Here is a 10,631-nt window from a genome sequence, read left to right as displayed (position 1 = left end):
ACAGGTGAAAATGACAGAAATTGGTTAAAAGTTGCAAAAGTTGTTTCTCATGAGTCCAGCCAATTCCGTGAGCAGGTCTGCCAATATGCGCAGAGATTTCTTCAGATTCTCTGAATCTTTTGGTACTGGATGGTATAACCCCTTAACTTTGCAAAGCAGATGGATACGCCCGTTTCCTTGTTTTTCACTGGTGAATCCATCTTGCAAAGCTCCCATCTGAACCGCCTGGGCCCGGTTAGAAAGTGAAAGGACCAATCAGCAATGAGGGGCAGTACTGTCAGGTGCAGCAGAATCATGACGTAAACAAGCAGCAGCAAAAGCTGGTGCAGTTATGGAGGAAGGGATTAGCGTGGATGCTGCTAAAGTGCCAGTTTTATAAGAACTTGACATTTCTTCATTAAAAGAAGAACAAAGAACAGCAGAGAGCGGTTTTCTTTTCAAAACCGACAAAAGTCGAGTACTTACATGTCTATAGTCGCCATGTTTTGCGTTATTACTCAGTAGCTGCACATGCGCAGCTCGAAAGCTGCTACCTCACGTGTTTTGTTGCTCTGATTGGCCCATAGAGATGTGACAGATAGAATGTTCACCAAATCACACTCCGAGTTTTTTTTCAAAGCCTTTGCCTTTTCTCAGACGTTTCCTATTGAAGCTTTCCCAGATGGATGTGTCAGGTTAAAAATCCCTAACATTCTTGCATGTTGTATAAGCCACATAGCCAGTTAAGAACATAGTTCACAGACTGTTGGACTATTTGTCCAACTTTATACCATTGTTGAATTTGAAACCTTTCAGGAATGCTCCTCATATACCCTACCATGGCACTATTACCTGTTACCAATTAACCATTTTGCCTGTGGAATGCTCAAGGTGTTTTTTGTAAACATTCAGCTTTCACTGTCATTCCTTGCCCCTGTCCTATTTTTTCTGGAACATATTGCCAGCATCAAACTCGGTATGTGTGTATAATTCCTAAATCTATCAGTCTGAACATTAAATGTCTTGTCCCTGTGCTGAATTTGACTGAATAGGTTGAACATGATTTGCAAATCCCTATATTCTGTTTTGATTTCCATAATATATCATGTCCCAACTTTTTTGGAATTGAGCTTTCTGTCTCACCTTGAACGTACAGTACGTCAACACTTTTGGTTTACTCTTGGTCTTATTTTACAGCTCAGTCAGGGTGCACCGATGGAAAAAAAAACTCCTGGGACATAAAGAAAGGAATGCCGTAAAAGCTGGAAGGCCATGACAACTTGATGAGCCATCAAGTCCGACTGTGAACATGCAGAAACAGAGAGAGAAAGGGCTGACATCACACTGCTCTGGTACAGGGAGTCATGGATATATGGACAAAATAGTACAAACAAACTGACTCTCCAAAGAAAACACTGAGTAATCCTTGGACAGGGTATTGTTTGGGCATGCATATGATTGTTAAAACACTGCTATGCCACTGTGAACGATGGTGCACACTTGTGAATGCTAAGCCAGTAAGAGAGTGGAGGGAGTAAAAACATAAGTAATCATCAAACCAGAGAGGAAACAAGTTCCCATGAACAAAATACACAGAGACGAGCCTTTCCATCCACAAAGCCTTCATGTTTGAGCTTTACTAATACACACAAAAGGACGTGAATGTGAAACAACTGTAAGAGCAATCCTGATATCTTCTTTTTTTAACCATACTACTTTATTGTGCCTAAAAAACTCATGAAGGTTTATACAAACCCCAGAGTGAACTTGAAATGAGTGCATTTACTTGTGTGATACTACTGGGGCGGAGTTTGCGTGTTTGAGCGCAGGAAGAGAGGACTCATCCACAGAGAACAAATACACTAGACTTCTTTAAGGTTATTCTAATTAGAATAATGTAGGATGAACAGAGCAAAGTTATAGCAGCAGTGGTGGACTATTTTAAATCACTGTGGCTACAGGGAGACTCTACAGTGGCTTAAAGTGTGCTGAAAGAGATAATAAAGCATGTGATTAATGCGATTTCATAAAAATAAATTCACTATTTATTGACCTTTACTGCATCAAAATCAATGCATTGATCACCAGGCATTAAACATGTTTATTCCCGCTGTAAAAAAATCAGCTTTTAACATGGAAAGTGTATGTGATGGTGCATACAGGTGATGTCATGGAGTGGTACAAAAGTAATGTAACTAGCAGAGTAACTAATCACTTTCAGCAGTGACTGATTAACTAATGTAATGCAATACTTTAAAGAGGAATTTGCCATTCAAAATGCTGAATGCTAGTTGCTTTTTTAATCAGCTATACTCCAACACTGTTCTGCCACTCTACAGTGATCTTTCTTACTGCTATAACCCAGCTTCCATGTTATTACCTCAGATGCTCTTTAACGACCATGTTAATGGTGAGGTGTGATATGAGCTTGGGTCTCCACCAGGGTGTAATGCATCTCAAAACTTTCTTTAAATTTATCTGATTTAATAGAAATGTGTAGTAACTGTATCTGAAACTGATGTATGAAAACAGGTTCCACTGTTGACTACTGTGGAACCTGTGATTGTCCAAATCTTTAAGAATTGGTTTAGCCATCCATGTTGTATTTCTACCGAGTGGTCCGGTCTGATTCAGGTTTAGTCATTTAATAATGATGACTTAAATCTCCAAATGTCTTCTTAAAATACCATATTTATGACTCCAAAACTCATAATTTTGACTTTCATCTTAATTCAGTAATTCAAATGTTTATCTCATAATTTTGTAATTCAAACTTTAATATCATAATTTTGAATTTCTAAACTCCAAATTTCAACTTTTATCTCATAGTTTTGACTTCTCAATCTTATAGGTCTAACATGTATCTCATTGTGTAATAATTGTTTAATAATTTGGAACTTTTAATCTCATAATTCAATTTTTTAAATGTTGTCAATCTTGTAATCACAAGTTTTGACTCATAATCTAATACAGATTTATCAATCTTGAATTATAACTCTTATCTTTGTTCTTTTTTTTAATCTAGTAATTCGAATCTTTATCTCATGATTCTGTCTTTTTTAATCTAATACTAAGTTTATCTCATAATTTGGTATTTTTAATCTCATAATAATTCCAATTTTTTAATGCTGCCTTTCAATCTTGTGATTCCAAATTTTAACTCATGATTTTAACATTCTAATTAGGGCTGTTGCAATATACCGATACTGACGATAATCGTGGTATTAAAAAATAAAATTTCAGTATTGTGTTAAAAATGTGCATATGATAATATCGTGGAAATGATCCAGTGCCACTTGAACACAGTTTGTTTTCTACATCCGCCCCTGTTTTCTTCCGCTCTGCTTCGTCTCCCTCCTGTAGCACCCCAACAACCCTCCCCCTTCATCCTCACACCCAAACACTGACCCTCCGCAATGACACAGCAGCTGCAGTACCTCCTTAGACAGGTATTTTGAGTGTAATTCATCTGCCAAAAGAGAGAACACAGCATAAATAAAGTTAAAAATAAATTTGATCAATTGTCCCATTATTATTTAATTTTTTATTGAAATCATGATAATATCGTTATTGTGACATTTTTTGCCCACAATAATGGTGAAGTGAAAATCTGATATCATGACAACCCTAATTCTAATCTTGTAGTTCCACCTTTTAGAATATAATTTGACATTTTGATCTAATTTTCCAAGTCTTTTATTATGACCTTTAAATTGTATTCCCAGTTTGTATATCATGATTATTACATTTCAATCAATTTAAGTTCAAATTTATATCTCATAATGCTGACTTTTACATTTTGCAAATACAATTTGTATCTCGTTATTGTGACATTTTAATCTCGTAATTTCAGTTTTTATCTAATGAGTTTGGCATTTTAATCAAGAAGTTCCAACTTTTATTCAATAATTTTGACTTTTTAATCCCATAATTCCAACTTTTATCTCATGATTTTGACCTTTAAATCTCATAATTTTGACCTTTTTAACACTTCATTTTTACATTTTAATCTAGTAATTAACCCTTTACCTACTGACCCAGCGCTGGCGCTGTGTTTTATATGTCCGGAGTATTATTACCGTAACTCTTTCAAAGTTTGTCCGATCAAAAAAATTCTAATGGTGTTGGAAAGCTGAGAATTGTGGGCATGCACACATATATGGTTCATTGCAGTACTCGCAACCATATGATGTAGGCATTCATAGCAAAACACCATAGCAAAACACCAGAAGTATTGTGAGACTGCTACATGGATTCTCACCACTGTAACTCCTCGAAAGTTTGCTCAATCTAAAATATTCCAATGCTGACAGAGAGCTGAGAATCTGTGCTTTCTGGAAATATATGATGTGTGGCTTATATATTATGGTAGTGTCGAACAGCATCGCGAAAACAGCAGCTTTGGCAGAAGATGAGTGAGAAAAGGAGAATGAAGGAAGAGAGTAAAAGGAGAGCGAGTGAGAGTGGTGTTTTGTTTTTTAAAAAAAAAAGCATTAGATAGTGGCATTTGTGTGTGTCTGTCATGTGCAATAACAGTATGTTACTTGAGAATGTTGAGACTGCATTTTTCCACCTCTATTTGCACTAATTGTTGCCTATGTATATAATTATCTTTTGCACTGTTTTGCACACCCAGAGTCCTTGACTCAAAAAATGACTGCTGATTGTTCTAAACTTGTATAGGTTCACATTTCAAATATCAAATCAAAACTTCATGAGCAATAACAAAATTTCTTCTCATAAAAGCCATGAAAAACAAATCCCTTTTTGTGTTTTTCTTCTTTTAAACTGCTGACAATTCCATATAATGTGCACTAATCCTTAACCAGATGTTGAAAGTCAAGTTCAAGTTCTCCTGTGAAAAGAGGCCAAAGCTCTCAGACTTAGGGCATTTCTTGACTATTTTACAGCCATAATAACAAAATATGTCCAAATCGCCATTTTTAGACTCAGTAGGTAAAGGGTTAAATTGTTTTTCTCTCAACCTTACGTTTTATCTCAGAATTTCATTTTATCTCATAACTTTCTGTGTACATTTTGACTTTTTTCACTTTTAACTCTCTCATTACAATTTTTAATCTCAGGGTTTCCACTCATTTTCTCAGATTTTTGACTTTTCATTGTACCATTATGACTTCTTATTTACATATCTTATAACTATGGATTACCAATTTATGATTATGACTTTAAATTTCACATTGTTCACTATCTCATAATTTAACTTTTAATCACATGATTCTCATTTTTAAAAATTTGTTTCAAAAGTATGACTCATTATCTCATAAGTTCAACTTGTTCTTTTATAATTATAACTTTTTTCCTCACACTTATAAATTTAACTCATAATTTATACTTTTCATTTCACAAATCTGTCTTACTTTCTCATAATTTTGACTTTTTATTCCCTTAATTATATCTTTTTATAACATAATTTTGACATTTTATCTCAAGCTTAAAGAGGACATAATTATGAATTACAATTTTTAAATATTTTTCAATTTTTCATTTGCAATTGCTTCATGTTTATATTTTTTGTTTAGTGGTGCAAATAGGCTTCCATAGAAAGAGATTTTTACTAAAAAGAATGTTACTAGTGACAGTCAGTGTTTTCTGTCTGTATACTCACAGTAAAACTTTTAGTGTGATCTTGTACCTCATTGTCACTGCAAGGTCTAACACCAAACAAAACCAAACACACGTTAGTTTCCTGGAGTGTGGCCTTCCTCACAGCTCGGTATCATGCGCTGGGCTGTCCGCCCCCCATGCAATGATTTACTCTTTCCAAACATCAGTGGAAACATAATGTTTTACATCCCTTTGAATGCCTTGTGTAGTGCAGCAGAGCGTGATGTCGGCTTTCATTACTGGAATGGGACTTTTTTTTTTTTTTTTAGAAGTAAGCCTTGGAGTTTATCCAGACAGCCTTGTTGAAATTTGCCGTGTTGATTAACATTTTTTGTAAAAGAACTCACTCACTGTCATTGTCACTAGCCATAAAAAGTGGAGCCCAAAGGACATTAAGTGGAGGATTTATGGCCCCCATATATTTGAGTGGAGGGCTGCTAAACCTTACCAAGTCTCTCTTGGCACTGCGAGGTTTTGCTTTCTCTGTCTCGCTCTGTTGGTTTTTTCCCTGTTGCTTCAGAGTGCCTACAATTTCCCTCTCTTTATTTTCATTGGCATTTAAAGAGCTCCGTGCTCCGTTGAATGTACTCATTCAATAGTGCGCTTTCCAACACACATACACACAAACACATTAGAACACACACCAATGCACACACACAATGAAAGCAGCGGCGAACACGCAGAGAGTAGACCCTGACTCTCCTGCTCAATGCCACAGGATACTGGAACCCAGCAAGTCTTAGAGGTACACCAGGTCTGAAAGCATTTCTCCCTGCCTATGCTTGTCATTGGTGGGGGGGGGGCATTAATTGATTGGCTTGGTCTCTCTTTGTGGCATGGCTTTAGTCCTGGGTTTATGAAGGTTGCTAAAGTCTATTCAGACCATTCTCTCTGCCTGGTAGAGCAGGGCTCAGTGGTGGAGCAGCCGCTGTCTCCACCTTTATTGGCGGAAATCGCCCTTGCACATTTTAATCTACCATCTCCTGGGGTCTCATAACACTTTATGGCTTTATATGTCTCATCAGGTTTTATACTCTAGGATCACACAAAAAATGACTTTACTTCTTTTACTCTTTCGATCCTTTCTGGCCTTCTGTCGCCATCTTAGACATTTTGATGTAGAGAAAACTAAGTACACTCGAAAAGTTAGGAAACCTGTGTCACGGTTAATTAAATTATTATAATATTGTCAGCAGGCCGGCCCACACAATTCACTGGAACCCTGAAAATCTCAGTAAATGGGCCCGCTCCAGTTGTGATTTATTGATGATATTGATAGAAGTGTTGGATCCGTAGCATTGGTGCTAGCATCCTTTCCAACAGTAACCTCATTTCAGAGCTGAAAAATATGTCAAAATTGTCTTGGCTTCTAATGCTGAAGATATTCATTCATGCTAATTTTAAAACCCTTTTCTTTTAACCCAGTTTTTCCCTCTTTTGAACCCCTTTTCATGTCTTTTCCCAGCCATTTCCTTCTATTTCCCATTTTTAACCAAATTTGTACCCACTTTTACCTATTTCACCCCATTAATTTTAGACTTCTATGCACCACTTTTTCTGCCCATATTTGCCACTTTTAACCTATTTTTGCCACCTTTAAAAAAATCTTTACACCACTTTTTTTTGCCATTTCTATCTTTCCCTCTTTTCAACCCCCATGTTTTGACATATTCAACCAAATTTTACCAATATTCACCTATTCTTAACTTTTAAAACCCATTAATTGCCATTTTCAACCCCTTTTCACCACTTTTTTCTGCCCACTTTTGCCCGTTAGACCATTTGTGCCACCTTTAACACATTTTTATCACTTTTCCTGGCCATTATTCTCTCTTTCCCTCTTTTAAACCTCCTTTCGCCATTTTTAACCAAATGTTTATCCACTTTTACCTATTTCAACCCTTCATTTTAAACCCCCAATGTGCCACTTTTTCTTCCCATTTTAACATGTTTTCACCACTTTTTAACTAATTTTCACAACTTTTCCAACCACATTATGCCACTTTATGAGCACTTTTAACAATTTTTGCCACATTTTAACATCTTTTCACCACTTTTTTTGTTGTTGCATTATTTCTCTTTCCCTCTTTTTTCCCTTTTTTTGCCATTTTCAACCAAATGTAAGCAATGTTAAACCATTTTTACCTCTTACAACCCATCTATTGCCAATTTCAACCCCTTTCCACCAATTTTTCTGCCCACATTAGCCCCTTCAGACAATTTTTTTCCACCTTTTTCACCACTTTTCCCACATCATTTTTTCTTTTATCCTCTTTCTAACTTTTTGTGTGTCATTTTCAACCAAATGTTATGAATTTCCGCCTGACTTTAGACCCGACTTGTCGTCACTTTTTAATCCATTTTCACCACTTTTTCTTTTTTCCATTTTCCACTTTTAATCCATCTTGCCACTCTTGCCATTTTTTCCCCCCAATTGTTTACTCCTTTCACCCGTTCTTGTCGCTTTCAACCGATTTTCACCATTTTTTTGGGTACATTTCTGCCTTTTTTTTTTTTTATTTGCCACTCTTCACAATTATTGAATCATTTTCCCCTCAAAGTTGCTTTAGTTTCTTCTTCTTTATTTTCTTGCATCCTGGCATTTGTGCTCTTTATGGCATAGCTATGAAGTCTCACATTACTTTCTGGTTTATTGTCAAATGTTCTGTTTAAAAGTGGTTTACATTTTGAAAAATATCATATTTTATGCCAGCATATATAAATTAAAATTGATGTTTTGGTGCTTTGATAAGAGAGGTTATATTCAGGTTAAAAATAAAAAATCTGTACATCGCAGATTAACTTTACGACAGGACCAGACCAGGATTTTGCTGACATCCATGGGCCCCCAGTTTGGCTGGGCCGTGGAAAGCTCTCCCCTCTTATGGGCGGCACTGATCATCAGCATTGTAAATTCCCCTGATACAAATGCTATTTGTGTTTCTTTCGTACGAATCGAGGTAGTCTTTGTGTTGTAACTGACCACACATGAGATCAAAGTCTGTTTGGGCAGCAACTTTTTTGATCGGCTTTTTAATGCAGAAATGTGACAAGATGCTGAAAGTGTATGAACTCACTTCAAACTCTGTTCCAGTAATAAAATGCAGGGTTTTTCCTCCCATAAAAGAGCCGGCATTCATCTGGAGGGTAACAGAATCTACAATAATTTAGACAGGGAGGTAATTGGAGAAGTAGGTGTCAGAATCTAATTATCAAAAATAGCAGCATTACTCAGTTTGACTCATGTAGGCTGCAGCTTCCAATGCCTGCTTTCTTTAAACACTCCCTCTGTAACAGCTCATGCAGATGGCCCTACATCCACATCTGGTAACAGCTGGAGTGGTGAGCACATCTGTTCTGTCCAAGGTGGAAACAGAAAGCCTTGCTGCTGCTGTAATGCTGACCTTCTCATATATATTTTCTCTTTTCTGTGCGCTGTAGTGCCACAGCAGCCAAAATCCAACACCAGCGGGGTTCTCCTGTGCTCCCCCCGATTCCAGACTGAATGGCCTATCAAGCTCGCCCGAGGGGAACAAATGTCCGCCCAAATCACATCGTTTACACTCTCGTACACATCGTTTTCCCCCGCCTTCTTTGTGTTCGTGAGTCTGTGACTCCCCTGACTTTCCTTCTTTGTTCTTTTATATCTTTTTACCCTCCTATTTTCTTTTCTTTACTCTCTTTTTTTTCATGTTAAAAATCATCAAGATGACTGTGCTACTTCTGAGACAGCTACATGTATGCAGCACTGGTGTCCAAGAAAAACTTTAAGGAATGGTGGGTCAAATCTTACCACATTATATCATATTGTACCATATCTAATCATGTTGTATTGGACTGCAGTGAGTCAGACTATAGTTCCAGTCTGGGGACATTCTCCTGGTGAGATTTTTCCTGCTTTACAGATGCCATTTTCATTGATTTACGCTGTTTGTATTCATGGAATGCACACAGTTTATTTGGGAGATCTTAACGTAACCCTTAAGTCAGTTTGGTCAGATATGGCACCACCTCCAGCACATCAGTCAGCTGATGCTGATGACATTCATCTACAGACTTCAACAGGCCACGGACCAGACTCTGCTGCTGTGACGCTGTCACCTCAACCTGTCGATACCCTTCCAGCTGAAGCTTCATCTACAGTTTCAGTCCTGAGAAGAGTCTTCACCAGTGCTTCCTGACTTACAGACTCCATCTCTGCTGCTATCCCTGCCACCTGAACCCTCCCCGGAGGTTGAAGTGATAAGGGTGCAGCCAGGCAGAAGTCCAGACTTCCAGGTCTCACATTTTACTGTGCAACCAGAGGTCCCAAAGACCTTGGGCCAAAGGTTTCTCAGTTGGCTTGGAAGGTTATTCTGTATCAAGTCTGAAAAAGCAGCCTTGGATTTCTCCAGTCTGTTTCTGTATATAATAAATGACACTGTCGTTGCCAAAATAAAACATTCATGGTTTCACTGCAGTTGTTTGTATTAGCCAGTTTTCTCTTAAGAATGAAATGAACATCCATCTATTAAAAGTTATGGTGTTGTTTATAAAGGTTTAACTTGAAGGTGAAGGGTTTTAAAAATATTTTTTCATGTAAACCAATTAAAATTCAGAGATAATAGCTGATTAATACTAAAAACATAAAAGCGGTTGCCCTATATCCATTTCGAAGTAGAAGCAAAGGGTTTGTGTAAAAATCAACTCTTAATGCAGCCATAAAAGATCGTTTTGAAAGGTTGTCCGCCTTTGGCTGAGATTTTAAAGGTTAACTTTGGAGAGTTCTGCCTGTTGCTTTTCTATGCTTGCAAGTTTACATGTCTTTTCAGAATAATTGAAAAACATTAAGCAGAATCAACATTAACTGGATGCTCTATCAAATAAATGGTTTATTTTTGTAAGCAAAGTTATAAGTTCATAAAAGAAGTGAAATCATGTAAAAATGAAAACATAATGTGACATTTAGAGTCTATGGATGCCCAATTCAACAAAATAATGACAAAATAGGACTTTAAACATGAGTTGAGAAACAACTATTCTAAAAT

This window comes from Cheilinus undulatus, linkage group 21 (genome assembly GCF_018320785.1).
Source record: "Cheilinus undulatus linkage group 21, ASM1832078v1, whole genome shotgun sequence".
NCBI lineage: Eukaryota > Metazoa > Chordata > Actinopteri > Labriformes > Labridae > Cheilinus > Cheilinus undulatus.
This window is presented reverse-complemented; position numbering follows the sequence as displayed.